Below are 24441 nucleotides of genomic sequence, written 5' to 3'. Positions count from 1 at the left end.
CTCTCCGCTCTTCCGGTGTTCTGTCAGATCGGCATCGGTCCGGGTCCTCCCGCTCCCCTGATCCGTCGCCCACATGACAGGTTCATCACATGTGAGTGGGAGTCAGCAGAGTCAGACACAGACAGGGGAACCCCATAACACTCTACACATAACAGTGATCACAATGCAACTTTTAACAAATACACATAACCATATGGTAAAAGCAAGGATCTTAAACTCCTCAATTGCTGTGCAAGTCACATCAATGTTGAAAACTGTAGACTGGATTAATTTACAGAAGTTGTAGAGGAATTCATGGTAATTTGCACTGAAGGTGAAGTGTGCTTTGAAAGTTCATCAAAAGCTACTTGGATGATCTTATGATCATTGATGGTGAAGTGTCTTTGGTGCTGCTCTTGTTTTCACCAACATGCAGGAGGAAGGGCTGTCCTGGTTGCACAGCAATGAGGAAAGCTTCAACACTGGCTTGCATCTTTAACATAATGATAAGACGACGAATAATAAAAAATATTAAATATATTTAGTAGCACAGCTACATTCACATAGCAAACAAAGCCAATGAGAAAGTGCTTATCTGAAAACATTGTCCACAGTTTGACATGAGCTGTTTTGGATTCTTCTTGTGGGTTTTGGATGAAGGACGAAGCACATGAACCAACAGAAGAATGCCTGGTTTTCCCAGCCTGGAGGAACAGCAGGATAAATAGCAGAAACATTAGGATAATAAATAAACATTTTAAAGAGAAGTGAACAAAACTAACCAGACCCACCAAAATACTTTGTCCACCTGGTTTACCCTGTAGAGCATTTTTCATCACCTACAACATAAAGCATAAAAATGTCAGAAATAATTACCATGAACACAACTCAGACATTAGGCATTATAGAAATTAGTCAGCTTATAGAAACATTCTGGACAGCATTTCTTCTGCCAACCTGTCAGAAGAAATGTGCTGAAGTCATCATAACAGGCTTCAGTCACTAACATGACATACTAATGAAGAAAAAAAGAGTCAGCCAATATGTTATTGTTTATTATCATTATTATTTATAGAGACAAAAACATTTTGGCTTAACTTTGATCGCATAGATCAAACCACCGGTCCAGCACAGCCACTCTCCCCATTATGCCGTCTATAGCCGAAAACTTCAAGAAAACGACTCCGCAGCTAAATAATGTTAACTCAAACGGCCTTTCTGACAGTTTTAATGTTCGTTTAACCACCCGACACCCCATGCTACACCTGCTTGGCTAGCTTTAGCTGCTAACAAACTAATAAACCAAGGGTGCTCACGTCCAGTCCTCGAGAGCTACCGTCCTGCAACTTTTCGATGAATCTCTACTCCAACAGACCAGGATCAGCTCTGAACAGACCTGCTAACCAGCCTTTCATTTCATTCAGGTGTGTTAATTGGTGCAGGGAAGCATCTGAAAGTTGCAGGAAAGCAGCTCTCAGGGTCTGGACTTGAGCACCTCTGTACTGAACAGTCGTACCGCGATATCCAAACAAATAAACTTACGTTAAGCATAAGTTGATACTCTTGCGCAAACAGAAAGTTAATGCATTCATAAAAAATAATCAAAATCAAAAACATGACGATCTTAACATGAAACTTACCTTTTTTAATAGATCTTTATTGAGATACAGAATACATAACAGTGTAAACGCAGCATGCATTGTGGTATAATGTCCGCCAGGGAGTTACAAACATTGAGACAATACATCACCATTACATTACATAAATACATTAAACTGAGAACATAAAGAGCATGTTTTAATAGATTTGGGGAACTCACCTTGTTATGATAAGATCCAGGCAAGACGCCATACTGCTGTCTCCAGGGCAACACGTGACGTCACAGATACGTTGCGATTGTCGGAGCAACTCTTTATCAAACAAAAACTCTTTAGGGAAACTGACAAACCTATCTTTAAATTTGACTAAACAAGTGTTTAATTAACATTGTATTTTTAACATACAACACCAACACTGGTAATCTAACACTTTTGATGATGTCTGTAGATTTTGATTCATTCCCTAAAAGATTTATTATGGAAAGTATTTTTTTCTTCCAGTTTAATATTGTCTTTAAATTCTGCTTCTCTAAGATGCAAATACAAGTAAAATGTCTTGACTAGAAAAAAACTGTATTGTACAATTATTTTGCGGTAGTTTGCTGCCAGTCGTCAGTCGTGATTGTGACAAGAGAAGAAAACATCAAATTGACAATATCCTACCGTATTTTGGAATAACAGTATGTTACTGATGGAATTCCACCGTAAATTTACAGCCATTTCTAAGAGTGTAGCTATTTAGAGTCAGTAGCATGTTTAGTTTAGTGTCTTGCATGTGAGGCTCTTTGGACCAGTTTGTCTTGTACCAGTTTCAGTTGTAAGACTAAATAATGCGGCTCTGCAATTAGCTCATTAGCCTGCCAGTCACTGATAAGCATGGTCTGGATTGATTAGATCTGCCTGTTAATACTTGCAACCATTTTTTATTCAATTCAGTGTTTTGGAAACATGCGCCTGATACATTGTCAGCTACATTTTAGAGGCATAAGATAACATTAAAAATGCATTATTTACAAATGCTATTCAACAAGCTGCTTCAGGCTAACACAAGCTCAGCAAATTTGAATAATTTTCTATTAGCCGTGAAGGACATAACTCATTACTAACAGAGGCTGAGGCAAGAAGTAGAAACTATTTTTTTGAAGCATAAATAAGAAAACAGGAAAGACAATGTGTGAATGAAAGCATCTCTGGGTAAATGGAAAGCTGAATAGGTCAGTGGGTCTCCCGCGTCATTGCCATGGAAAATCCTTTTGATTCTACAAACAGACAGCAGCCAAAGTCGTAGAGTCGTACCTTTAATTCATCAGTGTTTGCTGAGGAAGACGCGCTCTCTTCACAGAGCTGCCTGAGAGAAACACAGACAGGGAGGAAACCTGTTACTTACATCAAAAAGTACTGAAGAGAACCAGGTTGAGAATATGCAGGGATGATTATATGATAAATGTAAGTAGAGATGCCACTGTTTTATGATATTTATACAATAATTTAACAAAAATTAATCAATGAATCATTCAATCAATCAAATTTTAGTTGTATAGCACATTTCAGCAGCAAGGCATTTCAAAGTACTTTACATAATTAAAATAAAAACAGCATGTGACAGTGAATAAACAGTTAGAAAGACAAAGAGATTTTTTTTTAAAGAAAAAGAAAAAAGATTAAAAAAGATGAAAACATTAACACCCCTTGTAGGACTTCAGTTAAACGTCTCACACCTCAGAGTTTTAGTTAAGTTGTCATTTAACAAGGATTCTCACACAGATTCGTTTAACTGGGATGTTTTCCGGGGGCTTTACATAGACAGTGTGAAAGAGAAATAAAAAGAAGTTAATAACTAGATGAAAAGTAAAGATAAAAACATTAAAAACATTGAAGACATCAAAACCCGCAATTTAGCCATAAGCAACTCTAAACAGGTGAGTTTTAAGTTGAGATTTAAAGATAGTCAGTGTTTCAGCTGTTTTACAGTTTTCTGGAAGTTTGTTCCAAATCTGTGGTGCGTAGAAGCTGAATGCTGCTTCTCCTCGTCTGGTTCTGGTTCTTTGTGACTGTCTTAATGTGGCTCTGAAGGTTCAGGTCAGAGGTCATCACTACTCCCAGGTTTCGTTCTGATCGCTGGTTTTTAGTTGTAATAACTGAAGCTGTGCATTGATTCTAGTTCGATCCTCTTTAGGTCCAAAGATAATAACTTCAGTTTTGTTTCTGATCAGCTGGAGAAAGTTTTGGCACATCCACACATTGATCTGTTCTAAGCATCTATTCAGTGATTGGATGGGTTCAGAGTCACCTGGTGACATCGTGATGTAGAGCTGTGTATCATCCGCATAATTGTGGTAGCTAATCCTATGTCCTGTTATAACCTTAGCCAGTGGGAGCATATAAATATTGAAAAGAAGGGGTCCTAGGATTGAACCTTGGGGTACCCCACATGTGACCTTTGACCTCTCTGATGAGAAGTTTCCGATTGAAACAAAGAAATCCCTGTTCTTTATGTAAGATTCAAACCAGTTGAGCACTGGACCGGAGAGTCCGACCCAACTCTCCAGTCAATTCAGTAAAATGTCGTGGTCAACAGTGTCAAAAGCTGCACTGAGGTCCAACAGAACCAGCACTGTGGTTCTCCCACAGTCTGTATTTATATGGATGTCATTGAACACTTTGACTAGGCCAGTCTCCGTGCTGTGGTGAGCACGAAAACCAGACTGGAAGGAGTCAAAGCGATTTATTATTGTTAGGAAGTTATTTCATTGTTTAAAAACAGCTTTTTCAATAATTTTGCTGATGAATGGGAGGTCAGAGGTCAGAGGTCGGCCTGTAATTCTGCAGTAGGGATTTGTCCAGATTGTTCTTTTTTATCAGTGGTTTGATAACTGCTGTTTTCATAGCCTGGGGGAAAACACCTGAAGAGAGCGATGAGTTACTATTTGGATCAGATCATTAGCAACAACAGGCAGGACTTTCTTAAAGAAATGTGTGGGTAGGACATCCAGACAGCAGGAACTGGAGCTTAATTGACTTATAATTTCTTCTAGGGTTTTATAATTTAGTAGTAGATATTGGGTCATTTTTCCTGCATTTGTTTTGTTTGGGCCCAGCATTGGTACTGTCTTTGGAGTGGATGTGCAGATTAATCCTCTGATCTTTTGAATTTTCTCTGAAAAGAAACTAGAAAACTTGTTGCAGGCATTAGATTGAAGTTCAGGTGGTAACGTCATAGGAGGATTTGTGAGCCTGTCAACAGTAGCAAATAAAGCTCGAGCATTGTTAATGTTTTTGTTTATGACATCTGCAAAGAAAGCCTCTCTGGCATGTTTTAGTGTTGTGTGATAGTTACGTAGTCTTTCCTTGTAGATGTCATAATAAACGTGCAGTTGACCTTTACGCCATTTCCGTTCGGCCCTACGGCAGAGTTGTCTTGCAGATTGAACTGTTTGTGCATTTCTCCATGGAGATTTCTTCCTACCAGTCACAACCTTCACTTTAATGGGGGCAATGTAATCAATGATATCTGAAAGTTTGCACTGAAAATCATCTACCAACTTATCTATGTCATTATAGCTTAAGGGCGAGGAAGAAGAGTAGATTTGATTAAATGTTTCTGCTGTGTTTTCTGTGAAAGTACGTTTTGTGATAGTAGCTTTTTGTCCAATGGGGTTAACAGATAAAGAACTGTCAAAGATAACAGCAAAGTGATCCGACAGGGCAATATCAGTTACAGAGACATTGGAAATATTCACACCCTGACTGATAACCAGGTCCAGTGTGTGTCCCTGAGTGTGTGTTGCTTGTTTGACATGTTGTGTTAAACCAAAACTCTCTAATATATTAAAGAGCTTTTTAGCCCCTCGGTCTTGGGGGTTGTCAACATGAATGTTGAAATCACCGACAATTATCAAACAATCGTAATCAATGCATATGAGAGATAGAAGCTCATTCAAGTCCGCAAAGAAATTTTCCACATATGTTGGTGTTTTGTATAGAGTTAGTGTCAAAGTTCGTTTGTGGCCTTTTACCTCAATTCCAAGATACTCAAAAGACATACAATTACCCAAAGAGATTTTACTACAGTTTATGGTATTCTTAAATATTGAAGCCATGCCTCCTCCTTTTTTGTGTTTTCTATTCTCACTTAAAAAATTGTAAGTAGGAGGCGTGGCTTCAATATTTGATTGATTCAATTAGTACGATTGGTTCATTATTGTCATTCAACCATGTTTGTCAGAAATAAAACGTCAATATTATGCTCAGTGATGAAATCATTAATTAATAGAGCTTTAGCACAGAGATATCTGGTATTTAAAAGAGCCAGTTTAAGTGACTTGGAGGCTGAAAGTTCTTCAGTCTGAGGTTTGAATTAAGACCGCTGCTTTTTGTATTTCTGTTTTTTGTAACTTTTCTTGTAGTGATCCGGAAAGGTAATTTCCTGCTATGCAATGTCAGGGGGCCAGACACATTCTGGAGGAAGACGGGTGTAAAGATAATATCTGGACCCCGGTCTCAGACCTCAGAAACGCAGAGTGCTGGATCCTCTGGGAAGTCAGAGGCAGGTGGCTTAGATGAAGTGAGGTCTGCTATGTTAGCGCTAAGGAGAGTCGTGCCGAGGCGAACCTGTTGATCCATTCCATCCTGCTGGGAGGAGGAGGAGTCCATCTGTCTTCCTCTCTGACCCGGATCCTCCACCAGCATCTTCAGGTGGTTCAGGTGCAGCCCGACTCTCTTTAGTGATGGACTTCCTGGGAAACTCTTATCTTGTGAGTGAGTGTAGGAGCAGAGAGGGAGGGGGAAGGAGGAGGGGAACCAGTCATTCTGTCCTCAGTCGATGTTTTATTAGTTTGTTTTGGGACACTTTGCTTCTGATATGCGGAGGGCTCCATCCTGGTCAGACATCCTTGAGCCTGTTCTTCTGAAGCGATGATCACATTGTTGTTCTTGTTGATAAAATGAAAAATGTTTGCAGTGAGCAGCCTTATTCCGTGTTTGTTAAGATTGCGTCCTCCTCTTCCAAAGAGGTGAAAGCGCTGCCAATAGATCCAGAGGTTATCGATGAAGGTCACTGAGCTGGTAGAGCAGGTTTTAATCAGCCATTTGTTTATCATGAGCAGCCTGGAGTGTTTTTCGTCTCCCCATTGAGGTGATGGAATTGGACCACTGAGAAATAACTTCGTTTTTAATTTTCCCATAGTGTCCAGAAGAATATTAAAGTCCTTTTTCAGAATCTCCGATTTTTGCTTTGCCAGATCGTTGGCTCCAACATGCACAACTAAAGTCTCCATGTTTGGCTGATCAGTGGTTAGAGAGAGCACTTTGTGAGTCAAATCAGATACAGTGTCACCAAGAAAAGAAACCACTCTCGTTTTCTTGGGATTGCAAACATGACTGATTCCATTTACTGCCTCATCTCCAACAATCAGCACTCTTGGCATACCTTTCGTTTTCCTGGTGGTCACTTTGTCCTTCAGAGCTTTGGGGGGTAGATGTGTTGGTCTAGTCTCATTGTTGATATTTAAAGGTGGGTTTTCACTCAGAGGCTCAGGCTGGAGTGCAGAAAATCTGTTTTTCAGTGGGATTCCCACAGAGTCTGAATGTTTTGAGGCTTGGGCTGGTCGCTTTGTCCTTGGGAGCGGGGTCGGTGGAGCCGTTTTGGTTCCAGCTGCTTGTTTGCTATTCTTTGGCGGAGCAGGAGTTGAAGTTGAAGGTGGGTTTCGGCTCAGAGCTGGCCGTTAGTTCTCCCCGTTAGTCGTCTCATGGGATCTGCAGTGTGAGACTTTTGTTTCGGCTTGGCGCCCTGAGCGATCCAGGGTGAGCTGTTTGGTGCGGGGTGTACGACCTCTACGCTGGTTTGAGGAAGAGTTGTTTCATATCCACAGGTAGCGTTGATCTCAAAGTTCACCTCCAGCCGTTGAATCTTTGTTTCTAAAAACTGAAGTCGTTGTAGAATACTGCTAATGTCCTTGGGGTCGGACGGGGACATTTTGCCCTGGTTCAACTTGGAGGTGAAGAAAAGTAAGGTAAAAATAAAAGTAAGAAAATCTCTCAGTGCTTAGGTTTGAAATAATCCAGTTATGATGTCGATAATGTAAATATAACTATAAAATTGTGTCTTTAAAAATAATTCACAGGCAAAGTTATCAGTAAGGACGAGAGAGAGCAGGATAAGCTGTTCCTCCTTCAGCTGCCAGACACCATCATGAGTAACAGAACATTTTTTCTTCAGGTTAAACAACTTAAGTTTTTCACAACCAGAAATGTTTCCAAAGATGTTTTTCATGAATGCATCATAAATGTGTGGAAGCATTTCGTTTTTTTGTCAGCTGACCTGCAGTGTACAGCCACATGTGGGGGAGTGGCAGTGCTCAAATACCAGCCACAGAAACTTTGGTACATTCTCTGGCAACTCATTGAACCTTCTTTTTTGGTTTACAGTATTTGTTTACAATTATACCAAAAAACCTCGAATTGCTTCATGGTCACTAGACTATAGTACTCACAAATGAAAACAAATGTAGCTATTTAGTAAGCAAATGAGCTACATTAGACATAACTGAGCATAACTCAAACCATTAGATGGTGTCAGGGTGCTTCCAATAGGATATCTAGTATGTCTTGAATATGCATCAACAGGCAGTAGTGGCATAAAAATGACACACTGGCTATTGGGGGTGGCATAAAGCAAATCTGTGAGAAAACAAACAACAACAACAAAAAAACCATAACTTTTACATTTTTTACATCTTGTTACCAACATGACTTGACTTATTCAGCTTTCCAATAAATGTAATTACTGGAAATAATACAGACCAAGTATACACAAGGACATAAAAATATTTTACCCTTGGTTTTCCAAAAGTATAATTATAGTTTATAATGTCTATTTTTTGTTTTGCCGACTGACACACAAACTGCAAACTGACCAAAATCCAAATGGACTTTTACAGTTACAAAGAAATCAGTGGGCAGTAATGTGAATTTTGCACATAGTGGATCCCCACCTAGTCACACACTGGTATTTTTCTGTGAAACATTACTCAAAATTATTCCTGGAAATTAGATTTTTTTGTAACTTTTTTTTGTTAAATACTCTTAGAAGCTAATTTGAAAATTAGTAATTTCACACAAGCCTGGATAAAAACTCTCAAATAAATAATTATCTTTTCTAGCAGAAGGAAACTGTTTAAATAGAGAAAATGTAAGAAATAAGTCACTGAAAACAAGCATTTTTTTTCTCATTTATTTAAGGAAACTAAACAGTTTTTTTTCTTTTTTACTTGAATTGAACTCAGGACTTTTTTTTTTTTTACTTGAATTTTACTTGAACAGATGTCACTGCCCTTTCATCCATCACATTCCCAGATCACCTGAGGTGTTTTAGGGGTGAGAGTCTGAACAGGACTTTCTACTGCCTCCATCACTTCAGCTAACAGGAAGCCCTGGGGTGAGCTATTTAACCCAGGTGGGTCTCGGTGGAGAGGTTTCAAGGCCAGCGGTTCAGCTGAAATGTGCTGCGAAGCTGCTCCCCTACATGAGTGTGAACCAGGCCACTGAAGATGAAAATGTGTGATTTGTTCAGGAAACTGAATGAGTGCAGAAGGACATAAAAAATACATCAGCAGGGGTTTATTCCCTGTGCGTTTGGCATTACGTTATTATTGAGGACAGACAACTCATGAGCGATGGAACGTAGCAAGGAAGACATTTTGGCATGACGCAAAAGTTACATTTCAAAAAGGGAAAAAAGCTGCATTTATCTTCATCGCTATGCTTGATTTATCTACATATTCATAAATGTACAGTGAGAGATCACACAGCTGGGAGGACGTACGCTGCACTCTGCAGTCATTCCTTTCATGTTTTTTTTGTTTTTTTTTACACATTCAGCAAAAGGACTTGTGAAAAAAACAGATTTTCTTTTTCTTAAACAGAGTTTTGGCTCTTACAATATTCAGATTTACTATTGATTAAAAAAGGTTCATAAAATGAAGTGCTTGATTAAAAACAACAGTTTCATTAGATTTATACACATTTAAAAATAAACGTGTGATAATATCTAATTGCTATGAGACAAACATTCATATTGATGCTAACATAATTTATTGATTAATTTAGCATTACTTCTCTAATGGTTGGATAGATAGCCCATATAGTCAACAAAAACCTTCATAATCTTGCTGCACATTATTACCAATAGTCTTGTGCCTACTGGAAACTGTAGGCACTGTATAGTCAATATACAGTAACAATAAGCTGTTAAAAAAAATCATTGAATTTCTTTGAGTGTCTGTTTCCAGATTAATCCATTTTTGCTGTGAAAATGTAAAACAGTGGCGTCTTCCTCACTTTTTTCTTCATATACCTAATTAATAAAAAAAGGATGGACCACCTTGTTCAAATATCATAACAGCAGCAGCACAATCAAATTTCTGCCTCATAAACTTCATCATGGAGCCACAAACAGCATGACCTTGAGCAGAGCATCATAACATATTTTCATTATTCAGTGTAAGTAATATCCAATCAATGCAGTGACAGTCATTATTATACTATTGTCATAATTATGTAGTAAATGATCTATGCAGAGATTTTTTTTTTGTTTATCAGCAACACTGATGGTAGTATTTATCTAAAGGTTGATTGTTTGCAGAACAAACTTTTTTATTATTTAGTAAAGATATTAGTTTTTATTATTTTATTTTAAGGCATAATGAAATCATTGAAAAGGGTAAAAAAACATTTTTTTTCAATAAAAATTTTTTTTCAAGTTTTTTTCTTTGGGATCCACCATTATGAAAATTCGGCTGATATCCATTTTAATATTGCCTTTATGGCCAATAAACAATATTTACCAATAATATGCTAATTTAATTTAATGTTAATTTTATTTCTGCACACCACTGACTTCATGTCAGTTTTTCTGTTTCAGTCACAGTAATCATTTGCTGCATCACTATCACAGTCACATGACCAAACAAATACCACGTGACCAGCCCTCTCCACTGCCCCTCCGGAAACAAATGGCAACAAGATGGAAATGTTGGTTGCTAAAATTGGCCCAGCTTTATTTATCAAACCGATACTGATGCTTGTGCCGATATATTGTGCATCTCTAGTTTTTAAATAATACCGTATACCGTGTAATACCAATAATACCGTAATGGTATTACTGGTTCCTACGTTGAGCCAGTTAATCGAAGCACAGTGATTGATTGGTGGACTGATGTGGTGTCCCTCAAGGCTCCATTTCTGGATCACTTTGATTTGATCTACATGCTTTGTCTGTCTCACCTCAAAGTTTCTGATTTTTTTTGGTTATCTTGATGAATACCTTTGTACTTGGTTCAACAAATGACAGCAGCCCATTTCAATCAACCAGTGTTTTCGAAATGCAGCATAACAATAAGTGGGTGGGCAGGAATTTTATCATTCAACACAGAAAAGACAGAAATCATTGTTTTAGGTCTCAAACATGCAACACAGAGATCACCATACAACTACACTCAATGTAACTCAAGGCCACAGAGCATATTAAAACCTAAGTTATGTATCACATCGCACACAAAAAATATTGCAAGAATTAAGAGTTTACTGTGAAAACAGGACACTGAACTTTAACTTAATTCTAATGTCATATTTCTTTTAAAAAAAGACTTTACCATTGACAAGCTGGTTACTTTATCTACATATTGTGCTATATATGTAAACATTCATACTGATAGCAAAGAAGGAAATAAATGTTCATCTGATAAACTGATGAAAAACCGACATTTCCCTGAATGTACAGATTAAATGTTCAGCTGCAATGATAAATATTTAGCTTCATTTTTCCTAATAAACTGTTCAGAGCATCAAGCTGCTATCACATACTTTCACTGCTGTACTTCACAACAACAAACACCCAGAGGCCAAACACCACAACTTTTGTTCTCTTCAACAACTACAAACAGGATGGAGACTATGGATTATAGCCGCAAGTCACAAAATAGCTGAAGGACAGAAGCACACATCATTTTTGTATTTGATCAGTGTAGAAACGTTGCCAAACCAGCTCACATTTGAAGATACGCATCATTTGCACACACACACACACACACACACACACACACACACACACACACACACACACACACACACACACACACACACACACACACGCGCGCGTCATGTACTGATGTAAATAGGCAGCTTGAAATCTAGCCATTTGTGCTGTGCCTTATCATTAGCTAAAAGGCCTAAAGCTGGAGTGAGACCAGAATAATTATTGTGATTATAGTCCTCTGTGGCTGAGTTCTATCCAAATATGTTACACACGCTCAGATTAAAATCTGGGATTTCATGTACTGCCCAAATAAAGATGCTGGGAATTATTGCGTGATGGAAGCCAGCTGGAACATCGGCACAAAAACAGAAAAGGGAGAAGTGTCAAGCAGCCATTAGCTCCGCCAGGACAGGCAGTCTGAAGGGTTTCTTTTGGAAACTGTGCTATAAGCTACACAGCAGAGCAACTGGTAACACAGCTGCCTGCAACGAGAAGGTCCTGGGCTCCAATCCTGGAATCCTGGAAAAGGCTTTGTCTTTTCTTTCCATGTATGGATGGTACTCCGGCTTTCCAGAACAGTCCAGTTAGGGTAACTGGTCTCTTTAAATTGCCATTTGGTGTGTGTGTGTACATGTGTGTTTATCCAGTGTGTGTCTGTGTTGACCTGTGATGGACTGGTGACCAGTCCAGGGAGAACTCCACTGTTCACCCAATGGCTGCTGGAGTTAGACACAGAGGTCAGATATCAGGTGACCTTCAGCTCACGTTCAAGTCACCGAATTGTCGCTTCAGTTCCCATTGGTCAGTGTCCTGTACCTTCTAGATGTCTGTCTTCACTAGGGACACGTCTGAGGGTGCTTCCACTACAGCCCTGCTTAGTTCACTTTAATCAAACTCTAGTTTGTTTGCCCAGAAAGTCCACTTTATTCGGGGAGGTGTGAATATGCAATTAAACTCTGATGTGGAGCAAAGACCCCAGGTTGAATGCTGCTGCTCTCTGCACCTTTTAATTGTCTCTTGGGGATGAATAAAGTTTTATTGACTTAAATTGAAACAGTGCAGTGTGAAAGCAAACCGCACTAACTGAAAATCTAACAAATGTTGCAATTTTACTCTGTAATCCAGCCGAGTCTGTCAGACACCCTGAGTTTTGTCCTCAATGACTGGAGTTTTTGACAACGCTGACCCAAGAGGTCTGAAAATATTCCTAACTCAAGTTGAGGCAGAATTCAGGACCTGAACGGTTCGTTTGAAGGATCCAGTTACTCCCTAAACTGGCTGGTTTATGTTGGGATTCTGTCTCATGCAACCAAATGGGAGCTTTATACTGGCAGAATGAGAAGAATTTGATGGTAGCTGCACAGCTCAGCCAGGTGGGCACAGCTGGAAAACATCACACACACACACACAGACACACACGCACACACACACAGACAGACACACGCACACGCACACACGCACACACACGCACACACACACACACACACACACACACACACACACACACACACACACAGACAGGCGGGACCAGTGGATTCCAGCTGGTTCTGGATAATCCATGCACCGGTATGCATTCACTGTTGCAGGGGAATACACACACACACACACACACACACACGCACCACACACACACATCAGTAGTGCTGCATTTAGGCTGCTGAAGACGGACCCACACATTCGGACAAGCTTTGGGAATTTTGGCGTGAGTCAACAAACAAGTTTGATTTTTGAAACCTGTCTAAAAATGGCATCATTTTATTAAAATAGACACCCTCTGAATGCTACTAGTGATTCTTCTCTTCCTTTTAACTCCTGTTTGGTGTGCAGTTCCTTTCATATGTTTCATCTCCAGGCGAACATCCTTCTCTGACTCGCCCCCTCCTCCCCCGCTGCTTCTCGCCTCTTCACTGACTCATTCCTGAGTTTAAAATAAAACGCTGCACAAGGGATGCAGGTGCAAGTGGCGGCCAGTCATTTTACAGCAGATTGGCTAGTCTTCCTTCTCTTTCCTTTTTTTCCATCCTTGAGCTCCGATGACCCTCAGCCACAATGCTGCTGCTCATACAGCACTCAATCTAGTCGGCAATGCTACAGTCTGTTTCTCGGTCAAATGATTTCCAAATAACTGGTAGATAATCCTTAAAGATAAAGTGCAAAAAAAAGACAAAAAAACCTAAACTCTTAACCTGCCTTTGAAACCTGAAATGGTTTAATTGTCTAAATCTGATTTAATATCAGTTCATTGCTTTGTGTTTAGTTTCTTAGTTTATTGTGGATCTTAGTTTTCTTAGTATTAGGGTTAGTGTGAGTGTTTAGTTCCTTTTGAGTCTGAGTCCAGCTCCCTCAGAGTTTATTAGTCTCTCCCTCTGTTTCCAGTGCCAGTGGTTTTCCACATTAGCGGAATATCGTCAAACTTTTGCACACATTTGTAACAGAAGCGTAACTGCAGACTCTGTAGCTTCATTTCTTGTTGTCCATGTGCATTTCTGTATGTTTTCTGTCTTTATTATTAAACCTTATGTGATCATGTCAAGCTCTTTTCTGCTTTTAGTCCACACTTAAATTCACACAACATGACAATGTTAACTGTAGGCCACAATAGTGTTGTTGGCTGATAAATTTGTTACAGTGGTTCCCAAAAATAACCGACGGTTTTGAGAACGTTTGTACTCAACTTAGTTTAGAGGGTAGAGATAGAAAGATGGAACTATGGCATCATAGTTTAAAAACCGAACACTGAAACTGGCATTTAGAAATATATTCACTCTGGACCCACAGCCTTAAACAACCAAAAAAATGTTGTGGATGCACAAAAGATGCTACATTTTGACAAACTTTTTGCAAGTTTTCAGAGTCATGTCTTTCAAAACAAGAAGATGCGTTTATTGCCCTCACTATCGTTCAGTGAAGTGGCCGTCAGGGACGAATTCGTAACTCCCAATCCCCTCTGCTGTATGTTGGATGGCCAACGCTGGATGACATGAGTTTTGTCATCTGTATCTGCCCACCAGTCTTCCACAACTCCCTGCAGATGTCTGTGTGCAGTCGAGATTTAAGTGAGTAGGCTGGCAACGTGAATCGACAGTGAGAACAATACCAGCATTCAAAAGGTGGCATTAAATATGCAGAAATGGGGGGAGGGGGGGGAAGACGCACATTCAGAGAAGTAGGTGAAAGCGGGGGAAGGCAGCGCCTGAACAAAGTTAACATCAGGAAAACTGCTGAGAGGAACCGAACAAACCAAACTGAGGGACTCCGTTACAACAGCAAACGTCCCCAAATTACATCCTGTAACAGAATAACATCAAAATCCTTTTTAGGTGTATTGCTGAATATGCGGTGTGAGAGAACAGCAGCTGCAGGTTTGACTTTAACGGCGGACGTGTTTATGGTGTCTTTCTTTTAAATGGGATTTTGGAATTAAGGCTTCGTGACAAGATGGTGAATTGTGTGTATTTAAGTTGCGCCACTTAATGCTCTCCCCTCCTGTAAAGCCTCTAAATTATTTATTTCATGCACTCTAAGCATAATGTTAAACAACGTTTTCCTGAGAGAACACCGAGCAGCCCAGATATAACTCCAAGTTATTTAACTCCAAAAACCACTTATTACAGCAAAACACACATACAAAGCACATCGATAGCAGTTTGAGTTCCACCAGCTCCAGACTCCTGCTTTGTTTCCTGGACCCAAATTCAGTTCTCTGCTTCAGCAATGCAATATTGCTCATTTCACTGAAACCTGGCCATGTTTTTTTAATCAGCGACGTGATATGAAATCCTTCTTGCACCCTTGAATTTCCACTCTGCTGTTCAGTGAGAGGCTTTTATTAGACCCTCATGGCGCCAGACAACCCAAGTTGCGAGCCATTTCCATTGTGCATATTCATTTTTGCTTCTCATTTGATTTTACTGGTAATTTGTCTTTTTGGTGCTTAATACAGTACAAATAAAATAAAGAGGTAACCCCTCCCCCTCCCCAACCAAATGTAGCTCCTTAAATTGGTTTTCCTTGGACTGAGCAGTGGGCTGTAGAGAAAAATCGTTTACATTTAATATTAAGTGGACAATGTAAAAATAAAGTACGGCACACAAAACTGGTGGAATGGAATATTTAGATTTTATATTTTCATACGCGCTTTAATTAGTATCATACAAGGCATTTCTGGAACAGCTTCGCCTTGTTTCCAGGTGAATGGAGAGAGGCAGAAATCCAAGCTGAAAATGATGACTGGATCATCAGGGCGAAGGCAGATGGCACTGGGGTTCACCAGTTACACGTTCTTTCTCTTGTAGATCCATTCATATTTATTTAACGTTTATATCCGAAGCAGTAAACTGAACTAAAGCTGCAAAATTTGAGGAGACTTTAAAATAAAAGTTGAAGGAATACATCAGTAAAACACAGTAACGGGTCAATATGTGCCCAACTGACCCGTTTCCTGTCACAAGCAGAGTCGAGTCGTAAACATCTAAATGTCCAACAATGAGTGGAAAGTGAGCATTTGAATCAGGGCTGATTAGTTCATTCATCATTCCACATTTTCCCACTAATTTCTGACACATCTGGTTGCTCTATCTATGTCAATGGTTCCCAAACTTTTTCTTCTGGGCCCCCCCAGTGGTTTTCAAACACTTCCTGGGACCCCCTGTGGATTTCAGTAGGGAGAGTTAGACTTTGGTCTTCTTATTGAAACCATGTGTGTCCAGGAGGGTAGAGAGACTCTTAGAGACTCCCTGTTATCCTCTTCCACCCCTCGCCCCCCAGCACACACAGCATTCATCATTGTTTTTCCTTGTTTTGTTTTTTCATCCACCCTTTGCCCCTAATCCAGTTTTTTTGTGTTTTTGTTTGACTTATTTTTTTGTTAATTATGAATCATTGACTGTCTGATAAGCAAATTTGCTGCAAGTCAGATTTTTCATATTCAGTTGAGGCTCAGTGTACTGGAATCATGACTTTTTTTGTTAAATAAATTATCAGTTGTTTTTATTTCGTCGGAAGACATTTTCTCACTTCGTCATAATTTATTTCACATTAGTGTCACATTATTTTCTAATTGCTGTTGAATCGTATGGAATTGGGAGTTCTCATGTATCTTAATGTAATGGATTGTTGGCATCTGACATGTACTGACCACAGAGTGGACAAACCCAACCTCTGACCAGATGGGGCCCATCTCTAAAACACTTCAACAGAAGATATTTTCTGTGCTAAAGCTGCCACTTCATATTACATCCTGATGGATATAAATAGATAATGAGCACATACTTTATGCTGACTAGCTTAAAAAACCCGCAACTGAATATATAAACACAAACTTAAATGCAGCCTCACATAAATCAATCCTTATGCTGCAGATCATATAAAACATCAATGCTGTCTTTTCTTTTGATGCCGTTTATGACTCTCATAACACACACACACACACACACACACACACACACACACACACACACACACACACACACACACACACACACATACACACACACACACTGAAATGAAAGGCTACACAATGTGGGACGATTAGTTCCATCAAAACAACACAATGACGGCAATCGTGGATAAAACTCACTTTACTGTACATTCACAAGCAAACACAACACACACACACACACACACACAGTTAACCCAGATCATGGCAACGTGTTACGAAGAGCAGCGATGTCACGACGTTGTCTTGGAGAGAAGGAGAGAAACGAGCTGCAGTCACAGGATGGACGGATGAAGAGCAGGAGAAAACATGGATGATGAATGAAGTCGGTGCTCCACAAACAGAAGAAGGCAGAAGAGACAATAAATATCTGTTTTACATATTCATTTCTTCACTTGTGTGTGTGTATATGCACACGCTCACTTGAGACTTTTCTCACTTGTCGATGATTTTCATCTAGATGGTTTACTTCATGACGTGGTCTCTTACTCTCAGAGCCGCTCAGCTGCTACAGAAATACGTCCGCGCATGAATATATAATGAACTCTTACAACTTTATCATAACACAATGTGATATTACCCTTTAAAGTCTGCTTCTAGCATTTAAAACCATCAGCCAACTTAAAATGTGACTTGAAAAACACTCCTTTCAAATCCAAACGTAACTGACACTGACACCATATTACAGATATATAACTTCTATCAATTATACATTTAAGGGAGGAAATGTCCTCTTAGTGCCAGGAATAATAATGTAGAAATGATCGCTTTCCTTATGACTTCCACTTTTATGTGCTGCTAGCTGGTAATTAGAAAGTCCTTCAAACAGAGAACTGGGCAGCCATTCAAAGGCTGGAAAATTGCAGTCAGGCTTCAAACCTTCTTAACTTGTGATTATGATTATAGATGGAACAAATAGTGTATGCAAGGACTGCTTTATACAGTACTGTAATGATCATTTACAATCAGCTAATCACTTCCATTCCCTGGGATAGATAGACCCCGAAAGGCTGCTGGGCAGAGAGAGTTAAATGTAGAGCGAAAGCTTTGAGTTGGGTGGCTCTGACTGTTTAATCTCAGGTTGATTGTTGACAGCAAATTTAAGTCTAGCTTGTTAGACAAACATTGACATATAGTTCAAACTAATTCCACTATAAGCCAAAGTGTTATCCCATTTATTATCTTGCACTTCATCCAGGTTTGGCTGCAGCGGCAGTAGAGCAGACTTCCCACTTGCATCTCGTTCTTTTGGCCACTGCCCAGAGTTTGTGACCATAGATGAGTAACAAAGGTGAATAGATTGACTGGTAAAAAGCATAGTTTTATTAGTCTTTCAAACATCATGCAGGGAATTGTTGATTTATTCTAAATTAATGTGCTGGAGGAAGAAAAAGAATAAAGGCTTAAAAATCACAGAAAATTTTTGTTCGGTGTAGAAAAATCTAGTCACTAAAACTTAAATAGTCTTTTATTTCACAGTGAACCTCCCCACCTATTTGTGGAGTCACCCGTTAGCATATTTTTCTCTGGACCATAACTCCAAACCTTTTGCAGAAAATGTTGTAGAGAATATCTAGAATATTTGAAAGAAAATGCAGTTTTGGGAAGCTGAAATAGCTACGCACAATGCTAGCTGACATTAGCAGACATTTGCACACAAGCTAATCCAGGAACGCAATTCATTTTCCATGATGCTGACCCGCAAGTTAATTTATTAATATAGCACATTAAAACAATAAATGATGACACAAGTGCTGCACAATTCAATAAGATACAGCAAGATAACAAAAAGAACAAGAAAGTAAGGTTAACACAGAATACAAATATACTCCATAACTGTCATGGAAGACTGTAGATGTTAGGATCTGTAGTAGTAAAACGGTTTCCACTATGCATATTAAGATATATTTGGTGTTTTAATAAATAGAATAGGCAGCTATAAACATTTTAGATCGGTTGTGGTCCCTAACCCTAACTGGGTCAGCTGAACCTCAGAAAGGAAGCTATGGAGCTAGCAGTTAAGAGCAGTAATAATTACCCAGTTTTATCCTGGTAGTGCTAACAGACCAATTTTATCTGTCAGTTTTTCAGTGTGCCTCTGTTTTAAAGAGCATAATTCCTCTGGAGATGTCGTCGAACTTTAAAAAACCTACTTCATTTCTTATTTCAAAATAGTGTCTCAAACTCAAAGTTACACAGGATGCCTAGCATCATACTGGAGGCTAATAGTAATAGCTTCAGACTAAATTATATGCTAACAGCAACTGATTATCACTTTGTGAGACAAATGCAGACCGATAATAAACCACCCAGAGATTTCCTATCATGAGAATTTTTTACACCCCAAGTGGGAACCTGAATACAACATGTACTTTAATTAAAAAAATGTAAAAACACTGTATTTTGGGGATTTGTTTTTTGTTAGCCTATATTTTACCACAAACTTGCTTATAGTTTCAGTTCAACCAGAAGTTAGGACAACATTTTTTGAATGCTATTTATTTGAGATCTTATTGAAACTCTAGAGACTGAAGCACCATGTTATTGATAACCAGGTAAATAGTTTTCTTTTTCATGCTTTGGGTATATGAGTGTTTGTTGTCTTTGTGATAATTGCTGTTTTTGATGCACATTGCCCAGGCAGGTATTAATTTACCCCTCTCATCACTGAGGTTCATGTAAAAACTAGCCTTTTCCCATCTTGCCCACTAATTAGTGAGTCTAGTCAGAGTGCTGGATGCCTACACGCTCAGTGAGCCTTCTCAGAGGAAAGTGCTCAGTTCTCTGAATCACTGCATTCAAATGGCCTAGTGGCAAAAGAGCAAAAATGATTGAAAAGCAAAAGGAGGAATTCATGGTGCTGGATGAGCGATGATAAATGTATTAGCACCAGATGACATTTCCATCACCACCTCATCGATCACCTCAGGGACATTTGAAAAGCTGGCCTGTGTGAGTGCCTCTGCCATATGCAGAAGCACACAGCTAAAACGAATCTCCTACACAGGAGGACAAAAACATGAGTCAGGAAAATAAATAAGTAAAAGAAGTCGGGAGCAGGGCTAAACAGCGGTTGCCTTACAGCAGTGTGTCTCAACCTTTTTGGCCCAGCGGCCCCCCATCCATTATCCAGGTCCATCACCGCCCCCACCAAAGAATTGTAGGATTCTTTGCACCGCATATTATTTTATTATTAATATTACTATCACTGTTGTTGTTTGATTTTTATGGTTGTTTCTGGAGTTATCAAAAATAATTTCCCAGAAAACAAAAAAGTCACGGGAATAGAAATTATTTTTTCACAGGCGTCTATGAAAAATGTAACAAACATTCAAGTTAAAATCAGTAGGCCTAACAGCCAATCAGAGTGGAGAATATATTCTTGTTCTTTGCCATTTTCTAGTTGTTAAATATTCCTCAAAATGACCAGATAAAAGATGTTCAACATGCCAGTTTAAACTTTGAACTATTTGCAAACGACTGAGCTGCAACATTAAAACATGGATAGAACTGTAACTACATTAATCATAACTCTTCTTCTCTTCAGTGTTTGTCAGTTTCTGGTGGTGCAGCTCTGTGCTGCCTTCAGGAGAATGGGACATCAGAGCATCATCCATAAAACTTCACCCTCATGGCATTTATTGTTCAAACCAGAGCTTTCAGTGGAAAAACTAAAGTTCCAGGTCCTTTTAATGCCATACAAATATGAGACAGAAACATGGATTATATCTTTATATAGACCTGTCTATTGATTATAGATTAATAGTTCGTTGCAACGTTCTGTCACGGCTCTCCTGTTTCAGAGTTTTCCGCAATGTGCGCATCGTCTTTTTTTCTTTTTACCCCATAAGGCGCTGAGCGGTCGTGAAGCGCGTATCGATGGACTGACGTAAAAACCTTTTAGCTCCGGTATTCTGATGATTAAAATTCAAACGTGCTGTGGTGCTGCTGTTTCATACCAGATCACGCTCCAGACGAGATAACAGGGGGGGCATCGACTTATTTTGGGGGGCAAATGAATCTACGTAGCTGAACATAGACAACATCAGGTTACTACTAGACAACAGGCTACTTGCTAACAAGCTTAAGGTATTGCTATTAGCTAGTCATCTTTTATGTAACATTACCTGCATCTCAAGTTAGTTTTGGGGAAAAACTGCAAAGTTCTTTGCGTTTTGCTGGTTTGCTGTCATGATCCTAACACACCTGCGTAGCGTAAACCCATCGCGAGAGTCTTAGCGTTCATGCTGCGTTTGGAGGCAGCTCGGAAAAACAGATTACGACGTGTTAACAACCGATAAAACAGTTTTAACTGCTGAAAAAAGTGACAGAGGGGCACAGATATGGGAAGTGCGGAAGCCCTTGCTGTGTCAAATCGATATAGGAATAACGTAGAATTTGCCACTCTGAGGTAAAAACAACAAACAGCTTTCAGTCCAAGGTCCAACAGCTGTCTCTGTGGGCAGGTGTTCTATCAGATCATCATACGCTGTCAGAATCATAGACATTAATACGTAGACGCCTCATGGAGCGGGTCGGCCCGTTGCTGCGATACGTAACAGCGTCCGCCATATTGAAGGTGGAATATGTGCCAGTAAGCTAATACATGTGAATGGACCGAACTTTATAAAGTGCCGTTGTTCTGTCAGTTAGACATACGCTGTCAGGATAGTGTTGAGAAAAATTATTATTTTGAGTGTTTAACACAGTTTAAACCTTTTTAGAACGAATTTCTTAAGTTTGAACAGGTTTGTGTGAGTGATTTAAAACCCGAAGTATTTAAAGTACAAAGGAGAATAGAGAATCTGCAGGAGAATTTCGGCTCAGACCCCTGGGGTCTTATCATTAAAGACAGGAGGTTATAAATTAACATATGCAGGAAGGTGGAGGACATTATCACTTGAATTACTCTGAGAAAGGGAACTTTGGTCAGTTCACGTAACCAGGATAAGAAGTCTTCTAAAACCAACATCTGACATGGTGCAAAAACTGAATATAACATAAAATGTTTTAAATCACTAACATTTAATTTGTAAGACATTTTTCTTAGTTATTAATAACATGTTTTGACTAAAAATTCTATTATCTTGTTTTAGAATTAATTTAGTTAATGATGAATGTATTTGAAATTGTATTATTTCTGATTATATTAGAATCACATGAAAATGTTTTGTTTAGTATTAGAAAATACTTAGGTTTATGGTGAATGAATGTCTTAATTCTTATTTGTTTCTAATTCTTAATTAGAAACAGAAATTGTACTTCATTATTTTCTGTTTATTATCTATTGCTTTTGGTTTGATATCAGGACTAAACTTTGGAGATGCTGAGTGCAGAAGAACAAATTGGGTTTTTGGAGAACTTTTCATTGAATTAAAATACAGAATTAAAGGTTTGTTCCTGGCAGAGCAGAAGAGAAACCAGAATTTCACAGCTACCTGTGAGGTTCCTGCATCTGTTTCTCTTTGCCCAGATGGCTGTAGAGTCACAGGAGGCCAGATACTGTTAAGAAAATAAATTTAAAATAAGTTAGTTTTAGAATTTATCATGACTTGATTGAAATACCATAATTATAGTTTTAAAATTTATAACATATTCTGACCTATTGATATATTTTACTGTAGTTAAAGCAGATTGTTTGTCAAGATCTCCGATCTGCTCTTTGTCTGTTGGGAAACAATCAGTAGGAAGTTCTAGCTTTTCACACTGATCTGTGAAAACCATAAACCACCATGAATTCGGAGAGTCTGCTTCTACCTTATTTAACAAAAGGTGTTTGATCTTGCGACCAAACTGCGGGACTTTTTTCTAAATTTAAAAGGGTCAGAGATGCCTTCCAATTGGTCAAATAGAGATACGCCTTATTTGAATACATTAAAGAGGTAAACACACCTACAGGTATAAAAGTTTGTGCACAAGGGAAACAATTCAGAAAAAAGCTGATTTATTTTACTTCTGCACCAGCTCTTTCTCCAAGGACGTCCTTGATATTTCTTTGTCTTCTTGTCTCAGGTAACAATGTTTGTATCTGTCTTTCTTTAGTTTCCTGTTCTATCTTATATTTTCTTCTGATTGGATTAAATCCTGTAATTCTGTGACGTCAACACGCATTGTTGTGTTTTTGTCCCCGCACGTGGCCACGCGAGAGAAGCCGGGATCAAAAGGAAGTATCAGAGCCAGAGTTTTGCTAAATTTAACAGTAATATAAAAATTCTTCCTTAACAATAGCATACATGCCCAGGTGAAAAAAAGTATACTTTAGTATACTTCAAACATACTTAAATTTGTGAAAGTACACTTTAAGTATACTACCTATAAGTATATCTGAAGTATACTAAAAATACATTTGTACCAATTTCGAAATTAAACACACTTAAACAAAGTTGTACCAAAATACACTTTTAATATATTAAATAAAAGTATACTTTAAGTGAACAAAATATGAATGAATATGTATGAATTTTTAAGTGCCTTAATAATCTTTTACTATTTATTAAAATAGCATACAATAAAAAAATGATAATCATGATGTAATTTTTAAGAAAGTATAAAATCAATTTTCAGATGTGTGATGTAAAAACCTTCTAATCAACAGCATTAGCTCCAGTTAACACTCCAGACCAGATGGTGCTGCCACCCAGCCAGCATGCATGGTTGGGCTACATGGGTTATGAGTGGGCATGGGTTTTATCTGGGCTAAATGTATGGGCCCCATTCAGCAGTAATGTGGGCTAACTGGGGATGGGACAGAAATGGGCAACACTCTTTGGAGCCCATGTAGTTTCAGTATCGTGGGCCCAACATGGGAAGCCCATGTGGGTTGACCGCATTGAACCCACATGAGGTAAGCATGGGCTGACTGTACATGGGTTGGACCTGGGCAGGAAAAAGTAGACCCTAGTCCTTTTTTATGTGGGGTAATGGGAAAAAAATGTTAAAATCTGATTAGACAATGTGGTTACCCTGTCACTTACAAACTTTCCACTATATGTCAAAAGCAAAAGCTGCAAGAGCAAGATTATAATTTTTTTTTAAAAAATGACCCGAGATGTCAGATTGATGGCCTTTAGTTAAGGAAATTGTTACTCAGCTGGCCTGTATTGGAGTTGATAAAAGGTACAGCTTTTGTTTCTACAAAATGAAAAGCTCTCCTTGGATGGTGACCTTGTCTTGGAGGTCATAAAGAGGAATTGTATTTGAAGCTGAAACATGCTCACTCCATGATTTCTGTGTCTGGCTCACTTACTAACACCGACATGACACCAGGCTTCCAGAAGACCAAAATATACTTCAATGCTTTATTTTTTAACCCGTTCAGTATTGTTCAAGCTACACTTTGAACTCCTAACATTTTTCTTTTTATTACTTTACACTAGAACAGTCCAGATGTCTTT

General features: G+C 38.8%; 1 protein-coding gene across 3 annotated transcripts in view; it reads right to left on the bottom strand.

Moving 5' to 3' along the window:
- The window catches only part of cdh11 (cadherin 11, type 2, OB-cadherin (osteoblast)), a 148809-nt gene that overhangs the window by 72059 nt on the left and 52309 nt on the right, over positions 1 to 24441 (bottom strand). For 2 of the 3 annotated variants that reach the window (XM_008429073.3, XM_081616587.1), the window contains exon 2: positions 2874 to 2925. The exons of the other annotated variant lie outside the window; for it this stretch is intronic. The gene's annotated coding sequence lies outside the window, so the exon portion shown is untranslated. The remainder of the gene's footprint in view (positions 1 to 2873; positions 2926 to 24441) is intronic. 3 annotated transcript variants of the gene reach the window in all.

The sequence above is a fragment of the Poecilia reticulata genome, chromosome 15 (assembly GCF_904066995.2).
Source record: "Poecilia reticulata chromosome 15, P_reticulata-male-v2, whole genome shotgun sequence".
Lineage (NCBI taxonomy): Eukaryota > Metazoa > Chordata > Actinopteri > Cyprinodontiformes > Poeciliidae > Poecilia > Poecilia reticulata.
This window is presented reverse-complemented; position numbering and strand designations above follow the sequence as displayed.